We start from the raw sequence: 13,954 nt of genomic DNA, 5'->3' as shown, positions 1-13,954 counted from the left end.
TTTTTACTTGCTTCATTATTTTGTTACTATTACAATGTTTAATTTAAAAAATGACTTATTTTGGATATTAAGTCATCTTTCTCTAACCTGTCGCCCTTCAGATGCATTGGGTACTGTAATTCAGGAATAATTAATAATGGCACCTTCTAGTACTGAATGAGTACTAGTGCCCAGGTATGGTATGAGAAGCAGGGGTATATGTGGAATGGAAAATATGTTTTGTTCCCAACCTGGAACAAACTACAGGTAGTCCTCCACTTACAACAGTTCATTTAGTGACTGTTCAAAGTTACAATGGCACTGAAAAAGTGACCTATTACTGTTTTTCACACTTATGACTGTTCTAGCATCCCCCTGGTTATGTGATTAAAATTCTGATGCTCAGCAACCAGTTCCTATTTATGACTGTTACAGTGTCCCGGGATTTTGCGACCTTCTGACAAGCAAAGTCAATGGGGAAAGCCAGATTCACTTAATAGCCGTGTTACTAACTTAACAACTGCAATGATTCACTTAAGAATTGTGGCAAGAAAGGTTGTAAAATGGGGCAAAACTCATTTAACAAATGTCTCACTTAGCAGCATAAATTTTGGGCTCGATTATGGTTATAAGTTAAGGAATACCTGTATTATATTTGAGAAATTCTGCTAAATAGTCTCAGTACCACCATCTTTAGAAGAACTGTAACCTAGAATGTTTTGTTCTGGGTTCCAGATGAAGCAATAGTTTGCCAGAGAAATAGAATAAAGCCTGGTGTGTAGGACACTATCTCTCTCACCATCTCTCCTCAGCAGCTCCCATCCCACCAGCTCCCCCATGCTCCAGTGTTTTCAGTGCCTTCCTTACCTCCCTCCTTTCAGCCACTTACAAGTGTGACAGAAAGGTTACCTGGGAAGTCTCTGATTGCAGCTCCTTTGAACAACTTGATCCATTTGTCCACCCTTTGTGGCTTCAGTGTGATTCTAGGAGAAGATACATCGGCACAGGAGTTGCACTTGCCAAAGCACCTTTCTGCCCTCAGATGCAAAATGATGCACAGCTCTAAAAGACAAAGTGTTGCTTATAGTGCCATAACAATCTCTCCTTTGGCAGCCTTTTATTGAAGCATTCACAAAATGCTTTTAACATTATAGTGAACCAGAAGACCAAACAATTGCCTTCTTCTCATGTAACAAATATTATTTACCCTGTTACTGAGGGTCATATGAGATATACTTCTTTTTGGCTCTCAGGAAAAATATAGTCCTAACTCACAACATTTTAACTTACTGTACAGTTGATAAGAATTAATCAACATTCCTCCTTGGTGGAGTTGTTTTTAACAGGGTGTCTTTGTGCATGGGTGCTGACAAAAGGGGAATGGGGAAAGCTGCCTGAACTATATGAAAGTTGGTGAACCAATCCTCTATCATTTCTAGTCTCCAAAAGAAGAACAGTTCATTGTCTTTTTTTTTTTAACCCTGTACACCCAGAGACAGCCTAAATAATAGCATTTCTGAACATCATTTTTCTATAAATGCTGTGTGCTTTATTTATACATACAGAGAATTACCCCTTAATCAATGTATCACGTGTTCAGCTTGAGATGTTTCTTAGGGCTCATATTGATTTGTACTGTAAAATGGCAAAAGAAGGCAATTGTTGAAAGGATTAATAGTTCTTTATTATAGAAGAACAGAGAAGGATTATTTGTTGAGCAGCAGTTTATCAGCCAAGAAGCAGTGATAGGACTTTCCAGTTTTTCCTACAAACTATAAGTGAAAGGACTAGTTTTTAGATATAAATTGCTGTATAGATATATCATCTTAGATATTTAAAAAAAAAATTCTTCATAATGTGAAACAATTTGTATGTTTTTAAACATCAATGGTGTAATTTTTCAAAGCTGGCAAAATTCTGAAACTTCAGAAAAACGATTCTGCTTTGGTTTTAGTTTGTTAATTATAAGTTGCCATCATTTCAAATAAACCGTAATAAACAGAAAAGCAGAGGGCAAAGTCGAAGGCTGTGTACAGATGGTACAGGAGGTGATATTTTTGTTCTTTCTGTAGTTCAGATGTCAACAGAACATTTAAAGGTTTTCCTTTGCTTGAAGGTCAGCACTCCCACCATAGGTGTTTTAAAAAAATCTAATGGGTCAAATTACATTACTTTCAAGTGCATCAGAATACTCTGTTCTTATATAAATAACCTTACAATACTGAATTTAATTTTGATGAACTCTGTGTGTTTTTTGGAAGGATCATAAAACATGCTTTTTATGAGAGCTACGGTATAAAGGGAGTCTGAATAAGGCTTATCTTTGGAATTTAGGACATAGATTTAATTTCTCATAATAAGTTTATTTGTAGAATTTAAGTATCTTGGCATCTCCAGGTAAAGCAATCTTAGTTTTGACTTTGTGCTGGGTTTGTGGAAGGGAAGAGATAAATCTTTTTGTTCTGATGCAGTGCCCAGTGTGTGCTTGACCAAGGAGGGAAGAGAAAAACAATCAAACTAAGAAGTATAAATACTATACAGTACGAACACAAATATGGAAGATCAGTGATTTTAGTGTAACGGCCTACTTCATGAATTGGGACTTCAAGAGTGCCAAACTGACAGGCTGAACTGGAAGTGATCTGTCACACTGTCTTCAGATTTCAGACACAAAAAATTGAGCAGCAGCTACCACAGGCAAGGGTATTGTGTCTCAGCCTGTCAAGATAGTAGTAAACACTCCAGAGACCTTTGACTTGAATTTGTTTCACAAGAAGTATATTTTACTGTCACACTTCACAGTGGGTGGAAGAAGACATAAAACCAAGAATCAACACATAAGGGTGTTTGTGGTATGAACTGCAACAGTAGAAAGTTCCTGTATCTTGTAAAATTTATTTGTTCCCATAGTGGGAAACTGATTCAGCTTCTGATTACAACCCACTATATGAAATCAGAATTCTAAAATGGGAGTTTCAGAATTCTGATTTCATATAATAATAAAATCCAACTCTTTTCGCAAATTGGTTCCCAGGCAGTTCCTTCCCTTTTTTTTCTTTTTCTATTTTAAAAAAGTAATGCTCTACATAACGGGCGTCAAATTCACTGCATCATGTTGCCATGATGTGACATATCACAACGTTTTTCCCCTTCGTGGAGCTGGAGTGGGCGTGGCCTGCATGTGATGGGGGCGTGGCCTGCATGTGGCCTGCATGTGATGCATCCAGCCCATGGGCCTCCAGTTTGACACCTCGGCTCTACAGCAAGGATGGACTGTTGTGGAGGGACAAACCAATAGACTGAATTTAATTTAACTCAATATTAATTTTATTGCTTTATAAAGAGCAGTAAATGATACGGTTTTGATTAGTTGCTACTGGTAAGAATATATGTCACGTCTTATTTATATTTGATTTCTAATTTCCAGTTGACCTCCTGAGGGTCAGACAGGGACAGCCAAAGAGCTGGGTGTCCATAAAGGTCTCCTTTAGAGAAATAGAGGAATAAATCTATTGTAATAGTATAGATGTAGATGAAAGTCATAAGTGATGTATTATTAGAGTCATTTGTTGCATGATTGTAGATTTTAATAATGCTATAAGAACAAGATGCTTAATAACACTTACAAGAAAGATGTACTTAGCATTCCAAATTTCTCCTGGGCATAAAGAGAAGGCGTTTTCACTGGAATGGCATTACTAACAAGACGTTCTCCCTTTCTCTTTCTCTTTCTCTTTCTCTTTCTCTCTCTCTTTCTCTGAACCTATTGTAGGATTTGCTTTCCTCATCGTGGCTTCTCTGGATACCATGTGGGAAGATTCCTTCAACAGCTACAAGGCTTTTGTTGCCAGTAAGTTGCATTTTTTGTCTGTGTGTGTGTGTGTGTCTCTCTCTCTCTCTCTCTCTCTCCCTCTTTCAGAACGTTTGGGAATAAAGTATATTATTGCTTGTGTCCTCATATCTTCAGTCTGTGGAGACGGAAGGGCAATTATGATTCTGAAAACACAAATGTGATGAGGGAGCAGAAAATGTCAAAAGAAACTAATGTAATAGAAGATGGTTGGATAAATTCAATTTCTAGTCTTTATTTAATATGTTTGAGAACAAAGGAAAATACCAGTTTATACAAAGACTGTTTTCATTTAAATTGGAGAAACATAAAAGCTTTTAAAATGGCAATACATTTCATTGAAGCTTGTTACCACATATAGTTAAATAGCTTTAATTAACAAAATGAGTTTCCTTAGGGTCTTCAAACAACCTGATCTTTAGAATTTTTGTTACCTTTCTCCTTCATTGTTCTATATCCCTTCCTTCTTTCTATTTTTGAAAAAGAGGGTAAAAAAAGCTATTTTAATACCTTCTTCAGCCAATAAAACACTACCACTACTGAGGTGTTTTTTTTTGCAGGATAAAAATCTGAGATTAATATATTTAGATGAAATGTAATTATAGATTATAAATTTAAATTATTTTTGCACATAAAGTTTCAAATGCAGTTCTCCAAACCATCTACAGTTAGTGTGATTACACAGCAACCAAGAAATCTTGCATGTTTGCTAGTCATCTGGTGTTCTGCATGGCTGTAACCTAAATTTATGAATTCAGTATGGACTACTAAGAGCAAGATGAATAGCCTTTGCTTTTCCTCAATTCTATTACATGGACTCCCTGCAAATTGTTGTTATTGATCTCATATCTTACTCAACCATTATGCAATTAGTTTTATTTTTAGCTTGGCACGGTGGGTAAATAACCACAATTTTGTTGACTTTGTGATTGCAGGTATGGTATAGTGTGATGTGTGAATGGGGAACATAATTTGTAATTTGCTTGGATATTCCTATATGTTTCATGTCATGTTCAAATTTGAATTCTGTATTCTATACAAAAAGTAATAAAAATAGCCAAAAGTGGCCAGCAAATCGCATATAAACTGAAAACTATATAAATGTTGTGTTTTTGCAGAATTTATATACCTTCAACAAACCATGGTTAATTACTTTTGATTGTAATTCTATGTTTATTGTTTTTAGAAATATTTATGTTTTACCATTTTATAGCTTGTAATGTTGAAGGCACCCAAGATGGGCAGCAGATAAATTAGATAGCAGGGAGGGAGGGAGGGAGGGAGGGAGGGAGGGAGGGAGAGAGAGAGAGAGAGAGAGAGAGAGAGGAGAGAGAGAGAGAGAGGGAGGAGTTTTTATACTTCAGATCCTTGTTTAAGGCTTCCTATTGGATCATTCTACCCTTTCTGAGAAAAGAAGGATTAATCAAACTTCTAAAATATACCATGTTATCCCGAAACTAAGACCTCTCCGGATAATAAGCCCAATCGGGCTTTTCAGTGCATGAGTTAAAATAAGTCCCCCCAAATAAGCCCCCCCCCAACTACATGCCCTCCTCTCCCTGTTCTTCGCGCCAGCCGAGCGGCTGGGTGCCGCTGCCTTGATGTGTCCTGCCACCGCCGCCGCTGCGTGGAGCAGGACTCTGCAAGGCTTGTTGTGCCATTGCACGCATGAATGGCAGCATGGCCACAAGCTTCAACATACTGGCATAGCTGCCATCCTGCCGCTCGCGGCTGCGCCGGTATGTCAAACCTTGTGGCAGTGCTGCCGTTCATCGTGCAAGGGCACAAGCCTTGCAGAGTCCTGCTCCATGCAGCGGCGGCGGCACAATGAATGTCACAAAGACTTATTTCTGATGGGTGGGGCGGGGGAGAAGTGAGACACATGGAGCAAGACGTGGCTCCCCTTGCTGTCTCTTCTCCCCCCCCTCCCTCACTGGGCATGGCTCCTGCCCCTTGCTTAGCCACCCACCCCCTTTAGGGATGCAATTTGTGGGTGGCAGGTGAGGCAGGCGTCTTATCTTTCAAGCTCTGTCGCATTCCCATGTCCAGGGAAACACATTGTAAAAAAAAACTTTATTGAACTCGCGAGAAGGGTTTTTTAAAAAAACGTGTTTCTCTGGACATAGTGGCGAGGAACGCCAGAGAGCTTGAAAGGTAAGACGCCTGCCCCACTTGCCACCCCCAAATTGCATCCCTAAAGGGGGTGGGTGGCTAAGCAAGGGGCAGGTACCCTGCCATGCCCGGCAAGAGGGGGAGAGAAGAGACGGCAAGAGGAGCCACGTCTTGCTCCACGTGTCTTGCTTCTCCCCAGCCCCACCTGTCAGAATGAGTCTTTGTGACACTCATCGTGCCGCCGCCCCCTCGTGGCGGTGTCACATGATATATCGGGAGTTTTTCCCCCTTCACTAAACTGGGCGTGAGCGTGGCCAGTGTGACACATCCAGTCCATGGGCTGGGAGTTTGACAGCCTTGCTTTAGCTTCTTTGGGCAAACAGTCCACTTCACAGTTTTGCATCAACACAATACTGGCTGTACATTTTCTTATTATTACCTATAACATGTTAAATGCAATAGTATAGGATACTAAGATGTAACTATTCCCTAATATTAATTAGCTTTTAGTAATAAACTTAGTTAATAAACATGCACTTTATGAAATCTTTCAGAAAGTGTATGTGCTCTAAAGTGGTATTTCGGGATACAGTTTGAAAAGCAAAGATCTGCTTTTTAAAATGATGAATTTGCAGTTTGGGCCTACTTTCTAGATATTCTTTGACCCAGATATTGCATTAACTTTTGTTACTGTGGGAATCTGTATTTAATTAGAATCAATAAAATGGCCGATATGAGCAGAAAAAAATGTCCTTGTATTTGAAGGGCATACTATGATCAGTTTGTTACAAAATGGCCCTTTCATCATCTAATTTATGTTTGCTGCTCAGACTTTGATAGCTATCATCCTTTTATAGTACTGAGAATTGAACAAATTTAAAATTCACTTTTAATCCCTGATATTGCTGATTTGGTATTTGAGACACAACCTCCTTTCCCAAATTGATTGAATCTATAATTGTTGAATTCTTAAACAAATATATTATCTGGAGAGAAAAGCAATGGCATGATGTTAGGATTGTTACAGTAATTTAATGAACCTTACTTAAGGTCAATTTACACTTGGAGACAACCTATTGCTATATGGCAGCATAATTTTATGACAGGCAATTAGGTTTGTAATTTGGAGATTTAACTGCTGCTTATAATTGGCCTTTATTGTACTACATGGAGAAATACATAATATACAAATTGTCTGCTTTATGGAAAACAGATTTGCATGGTAAAATTTCCTGTATCTATCCAGATATTGGAGAATTTACTGGAAAGTACAGGCAATCCTTATTTAGTGACTGCAATTGGGACTAGCAACTCGCTTGTGAAATAAAGTGGTTATTAAATGAAAAATCATAGGAGAGGAAGGTATTACAAGAGAGTAAGCAGGCACACTGATATACAGTTTTAGCAAAGTGCTAGTACTGACTTTTTTTAAAAAAAAATGAGCTGCTTAGGAGGCAAAGAAGCTTTAGTGCAAAACTGACTAGGGTCTTGTCAATTTCAGGCAGCTGCTGCAAGCTGGCTAATTAAGGTCACAGCTGAGCCTGTTACCTTGCCATTAGCATTTTTTAGGGAAGATCTTGCTGCAGCTCAGGAAGTGATAACTTGCTTATACATCTCTGCTCTGCTAGGAGGAAAAGGAAAAAATGGGTCAGGAACAGAAGAATGTGTACTTACTGCATTGGTGAAGAAAGACAAATGCGAGAGGCATTGCAAAGATCAGAAATACAGGTGTCGGTCACAAAGTTACTTTTTCTATCACTGTAAATAGTTACTGCCCAAGGCAGTCTCTAAACAAGGACTATCTGTATAGCCAATATTTAATAATTAGAATTAAGTTGCCCCTGGTCATATTTCACAGTTTACCATCAACAAACAGGTAAAAATGTCAGTCTTTTTCAGATCACTTTCTGAAAATTAAGCATTGCCTCTACTTCCTTGAATAACTGCAGAAAAGGGCAGTCTTTCAAAATTGATTTGAAAGCCTAAGAAGCAAATTCTTTCCTTTCCCCTCAAATGAATGTTAAAAGTGGGCTGGAGAATAGAATTGAACAAAGGGACAGTTGGCCACCACTGCCACTTGATCTTCCAGGAGCAGTAGAAGATCCAACAGCCTCATGTCATCTTTTAGAAGGAATAATGTAGCTTCCAGAAAAATTTGCAATCTCAGTCATGGACTGGATGATTTGTTGAACTGAGCTACAGTTTATTCACACTTCTTAATTTCTCACTGCCTACATCTGTAGTCTTATTAGCATTAGCTCAGGGGTGTCAAACTTGTGCTGTCAGGTTTTCGTCACATGATGTATTGTGACCTTTCCCTCCCCTTCACTAAAATGGGTGGGCATGGCCAACACGTGACACATCTGGCCCGTAGGCCGTGAGTTAGCCCTGCATTAGCTGAAAAGTAAAAATAAAGTTGTTTTTGGCCTGGTCATTTGATCTAACACCTCCTTCTAAATTCAGTGATCTCCTATAACTTCTAAATATGTTGGAAATAATAGGAAACAAAATATAGAATTGAATGCAAAGGCCATTTCTCAATACAAAAGAGATCTGGAACTGTGTCAAAGAATGTTCTGTTTTCATAATGCTTAATCTTCTTTTGCCTCTTTTCAATTACCAGGTATGTTGATTTCATTTTTCAAGAAAATTCCCCATTAATAAATGAATATCTTTTTGTTTATATATTGTATTAAAATATTTATTGTTGAATACGTTACAGTAGATTGGATTCATATATTGGTTAGCACATGAATTGTGTTTGTCATACAATAGTTAGATTTCCACAAGTTTCTAAACCAAAGCTAAACAGAACTATATAGTTTAGCGCAGGGGTGTCAAACTCGTGTCCCTGGCCCGGATGCGTGTCACACTGGCCACGCCCACCCCCGGTTTAGCAAAGGGAAAAAAGTCTCAATACGTCACATGATGACGACAACATGACTCTGCAAGTTTGACACCTCTGGTTTAGCATAATGTGAATCCCATCTGTATGTATTAATATGAAGATATTCTTTCTTAGAAAAAGTAAGCAATGTTTTAAACTCATGAAAAATTCCATATTGTTTCTGGCATCCTCCTGAAGAATCTAGTACAAGTTAAGGCAAAAAAGATCCAGAGATAGGGAAGGTAGTAATATGCATACTCTAAATATCTGAAAAAAGATGCCTTCTTTTCTTCGTAACAACTCTGGTTAATTATGATTCCCATGATCAAGTGATTACAAGTCTTATTGGTTCAAGGCTAATTTTCAAGTTGTTTCAGAGTGCTAGGTGCTATACAGGTAGTCCTCGACTTATGACCACGATTGAGCCTAACATTTACATTTTTGCTGTTCAGCAAGACAATTAAGGGAGTTTTGCCCCATTTTATGACTTTGCTTGTCACGGTTGTTAAGTGCATCACAGCAATTAAATTAGTAACTTGGTTGCTAAGTGAATCTGGCTTCCTCATTGACTTTGTCAGAAGGTCACAAAAGGTGATCACATGATCCCAGGACACTGCAACCGTCATCAATACATTCCAGTATGCCACAGTTCTGAATTTTGATTATGGGGATGCTGCATCGTAAGTATGAAAAAATGTCATAAGTCGTCGTTTTCAGTGCTGTTGTAACTTTGAATGATCACTAAACTGAATGGTTGTTAGTTGAGGACTATCTGGATAGAAACACATTTTGTGCATGTGCTATCTCCTTTCTGCTTTGAATCTCCATTTATGAATCAGAGAAAGAGTGTTAGTGTTTGATAAAGGAACTGGAAATATTTCAGGGCAACGTTTAGACAACAGTATCTGTTTGGTATGGAGTTTAAACATAGAGCTTTGACAGTGTATGTAAATGATTTTGTTCAGTAAGCTTAGCAGGTCCTGTACTTTTCATTTTTAAAATCAGTGTCAAGTCCCAGTAACAAATGTCCTTCCCATCTTACAAAAGACATACCAGAAATCATGAAAATAAGATAATTTTCAGTGCGGGTGCATAATAGTTCATAGTCAGTTTATCTTGATGCTCGGAGTTAGATGCTGAGGTTTGAAGTGATGCAGCCCAAAATTAAAAATTCTCCCTCTGTAGTAAGGACTAAAGCATTAGCAAAAGCCCATTCCTGCAAAGAATGAATGTTTAATTATAAGAAATACTTACACTGTGTACAAAGTATGCAATGCCCAATAGCCTTCTGGAAGGAATGTTTCATCACTACAGAAACAATAACGCAAACATTTCTTAGCATGCCCTGAAGGTGAACTTGTAATTTAATGGCGAAAAAAAGAAAAGGTCCAAGTGAGTGTATGTATGTGTGTGCCTGCTCACTTGGTACAGAAAATTAAATGAAGCTTGTCTTTTAAAATGATTTAAACATGTGCCTAATAAATGATAATCAACAAAATGACCCTGAGGATGAAAGGTTTCCTAGCAACAAGTGCTAGGATAAATTGAAGTCTGAATTTAGCTGGTTTTTGTTTTGCTTGGTTGGATTAGTGTCATAGCCCAGTTTGTGTGGGAAGCAGACTTGCTCACAATTAGAACAGAGAGAAATATTGCTTCTTTAGGCACCCACCATCCCCCTTTTTAAATGGCATTTTATTGATTGCCAATTAGGTTGGCGAATTCTGGCAAATTTGAAAATTATACAAAAGAAAATTTGTATATGATAATTTATTATGGTAGTGTATGTATTCTGTCCTTGGGGCTCCCTTTAATTATTTGATATTGAGGAAAAAATACTATTCTGAAAAAAAAAAATAGGACAAGCAAATCCACACATTTTTTATATTCTGATTTTGAAGAGCATCTTGTTGTTGTAGGATAGGTATGTTTTTCAGGTTTCATTCCCAGATACAGTCATCTCTATAACAAGATATTTCCATAGGTGTGTCTTGGGGAAGGGGGCTCTTGATACTCTGCCTCAGTATTACCATATTTTTTGCACTATAAGGCGCATTCCCCCCCCCAAAAGGTGGGTGGAAATGACTGTGCATCTTATAGATCAACTATTGCGATATTGGGGAGGAGGGTTGGTGTGGTGGCAGCATTCGCCGCTGCCTGACACCGCTGCTGCCATTTGGCGCTGGCAGGGAATGCTGGAGCGTTTACTGCCAAGCAGCTGATTGATGGTTGGATCGGCCTCCTGGAATACTGTTGATAAGGTGTTCTAGGCGTCGGGGATCACCACCTATAGCCTTTTGCCGCCAATAGCTGCTGATCACCACCGCCGAATGGCGGTGATAAGCAACAGCAGCGAACAACAGCGGTGATCCCTGCTGCCTAAAACAGCTGATCGGTGGTATTCTGGGAGGCCAATCCAACCGCCAGTCAGCAGTGAAGGCTCCAGCATTCCCTGCCAGGTGCAGCAGCTCAGCTCAGTTGACCGGTGGTGGGCGAAATGGAGAGGAGTCCTGACAAGCCATGTGCTGGGGCTGCGATAACGTGCTGAAGCTGACCAGGCTGTTTGCTGCAAGGACACTAGCCAGATGAATACCAGATGAATGCTGGGAAGCAGAGACAGGTTTTTTTTCCCCCCCTCTAAAGCTAATGTGCGTCTTATGGTCCGGTGCGTCTTATAGTGCGAAAAATACGGTATTTATTTATTTATTTATTTATTTATTTATTTATTTATTTATTTATTATTTATTTATTGTTTGTAATAATAATATTTGTTTTCAGTTATAACCTGCCTGTGTTTTACATCCCTTCTTCTGTCTTTTTCTTCCTGCAGAAAAACTGGCCAACAATTTGTATTAGAACTTCTAATGTCATTAATAAATTTAATTACATGCATTTCATCTGATGCCCAAGGCTAATTAATTATACAGTTCCCAACACAATTTCCATTGCCAGTGCTTGCCTTTAAAGCTATTTGTTCAACTTGAGGCCAGTTATTCAACGGAAAGTCTGCTTTCATATCAGGCTTTTTGGGTGTTGGATCGGCACCAGAACCCCTCCTCAGGAGGTCTCTCCCAGTGGTGCCCTCGCTTCCTATTTTTTAGATTTCTTGCTCCAGGAAGGCTCATTTGATGCTTGCTTTGCTGTTGTTTCAGTGCCAGACCAAGACCTTATTTTCCTTGATGTACAAAGCTTAAAGGCCAAGATAAAATAATGAACTTTCTAATCTATGCCAAAAATATGTAGCATGCCTTTAGATTTGACTCTGTGCCAGATTTTACAGAGGAAAGAGGAATCTGAATCATTTCCTCTGAAAAAAGATTGTAATATTTGGATTTTTTTTTTTTAATTTGAAGGTGAATGGTAAGGCAATGACGATGGGGAGAAGATAACCAGGGGGAATCTATCTGATAAACTAGAAGCCAGAGTCATCCAGTCAAGCTAAATTATGGGGTATTTCTTGCAAATGAAAGACAGCAATTTTTTCACACCTTACATAGTTAATGTAATAAAGGAATGACACACATTCATATAAGATAAAGCTGTCTGGCTATTCATCATGATGGCTATATGCTATTTCTCATAGCAGAAGCAATCTCTCTTTTTCGGGTAGTTGTTGGGATTCCCCAAAAAAGGTATGATTGTTCCACAGTGTTTCTGTGCACTTCTGATAAACATCTAATTGATCATAAGGGGAATAGTGTTAGAATGAGCAATAGTGAACAAGTCCATTGCCAATAGTGAACAAGTCCATTCTGTATATGAACCCCCCACCCCAATGAAGATTACTATCATGTTTTGTGTCAAATATATTCTAATCCTTTAGCTGTTCCTTGTAGGGATTCATTTCCAGATCTTAAATAGCCAATCTCTTAACTTGTTCTAGTTTGTCACTGCCTTTTTTAAAAAACTACTGTGTTTCCCTGAAAATAAGACCCTGTCTTACATTTTTTTGAACCCCGAAATAAACTCATGTCCTTATTTTTGGGGAGGTCTTATTATTTTGGGGCATGTGGAGGAAACCTGAGGAAATGGCGGGGACTGGCTGCGCATGAGTTTAAATATTTTCGGGGAGGGCTTATTTTAGTACATGCACTCAAAAGCCCGATTGGGCTTATTATCAGGGGATGTCTTATTTTCGGGAAAACAGAGTATGATACCGAGAACTGGACACAATATTCAAAATGGAGTCTGAACAGAAAGTAGAAAGTAGCGGTTTGTTCTCATGATCTAACTTTATGCCCCTGTTAGTGCTGCCCAACATAGCCCTTGATTTTGGAGCAACTGCTGCGTATCACTGGTCAACATGGATATTCAGATGCTTTCCCCATATATTAGCGCCAAGTCAAGTCTTCCCCTCCTTGCACCGTATATTTTTCTTACCTAGGTGCAAAACTTTGCATTTCTTGTTAAATTACATCTTGTTTATTTCAGTCCACTGCTCAAGCCTCACTACATCTTTCTGAATATTCTCTGTTTTGTATAATGTTAGCCAGTCCTCGCAATTTTGTATTCTCTGCAAACTTTTTTAGGCTTCCCTCAACTCCCTTGGCCAAGCTATTGGTAAAAATTTTGAACACAGTTTCCAGCACAAAATCCACCCAGTACTTCCATCTAAGCTGCTGCTCAATATATCCATCCAAGTTGATATGGAACCATTAGGTGTAGTTGTTCAACCAATTGAGTCCATCTAACTAGCAATAGCACTTAGACTTACCGTATATACCGCTTCATAGTGCTTTACAGCCCTCTCTAAATTTATTGTCAGCATATTGTCCTCCAACAATCTGGTTCCTCATTTTACTGACCTCAGAAGGATGGAAGGCTGAATCAACCTTGAGATGGTCAGCATCGAACTCCTGGAGTGAGCAGTTGAGTTAGCATGCAGTATTGCATTCTAACCACTACGCCACCACAGCTCGAGTAGTAACAGTGCTATTATCGATATCCACATTCTAAGAGTAGTATCTCATGGTATTCAATAAAAAGGACTTTGTTGCAGACCAGTATACAGTAGTCTGTACTGTACGCTGATCTGCTAAGCTAACTCAGTCAAAGATGAAGATAGGGTTAGCCTGACCTTTGTGACCAATTTATTCTAGTTTCTGTAAATTGTTTCAGGTCAGTCCAAG

General features: G+C 38.7%; 1 long non-coding RNA gene across 1 annotated transcript in view; it reads left to right on the top strand.

The window, feature by feature from the left end:
• LOC139311267 (uncharacterized) overlaps positions 1 to 13,954 on the top strand; it is an 84,631-nt gene that overhangs the window by 41,792 nt on the left and 28,885 nt on the right. Inside the window, exon 2 of the long non-coding RNA XR_011599927.1 lies at positions 3,752 to 3,829. This is a non-coding gene — a long non-coding RNA (uncharacterized lncRNA). The remainder of the gene's footprint in view (positions 1 to 3,751; positions 3,830 to 13,954) is intronic.

This window comes from Pituophis catenifer, unplaced genomic scaffold (assembly GCF_029215685.1).
Source record: "Pituophis catenifer annectens isolate HBS135680 unplaced genomic scaffold, rPitCat1.0.hap2 SCAF_2, whole genome shotgun sequence".
Classification (NCBI taxonomy): domain Eukaryota; kingdom Metazoa; phylum Chordata; class Lepidosauria; order Squamata; family Colubridae; genus Pituophis; species Pituophis catenifer.
This window is presented reverse-complemented; position numbering and strand designations above follow the sequence as displayed.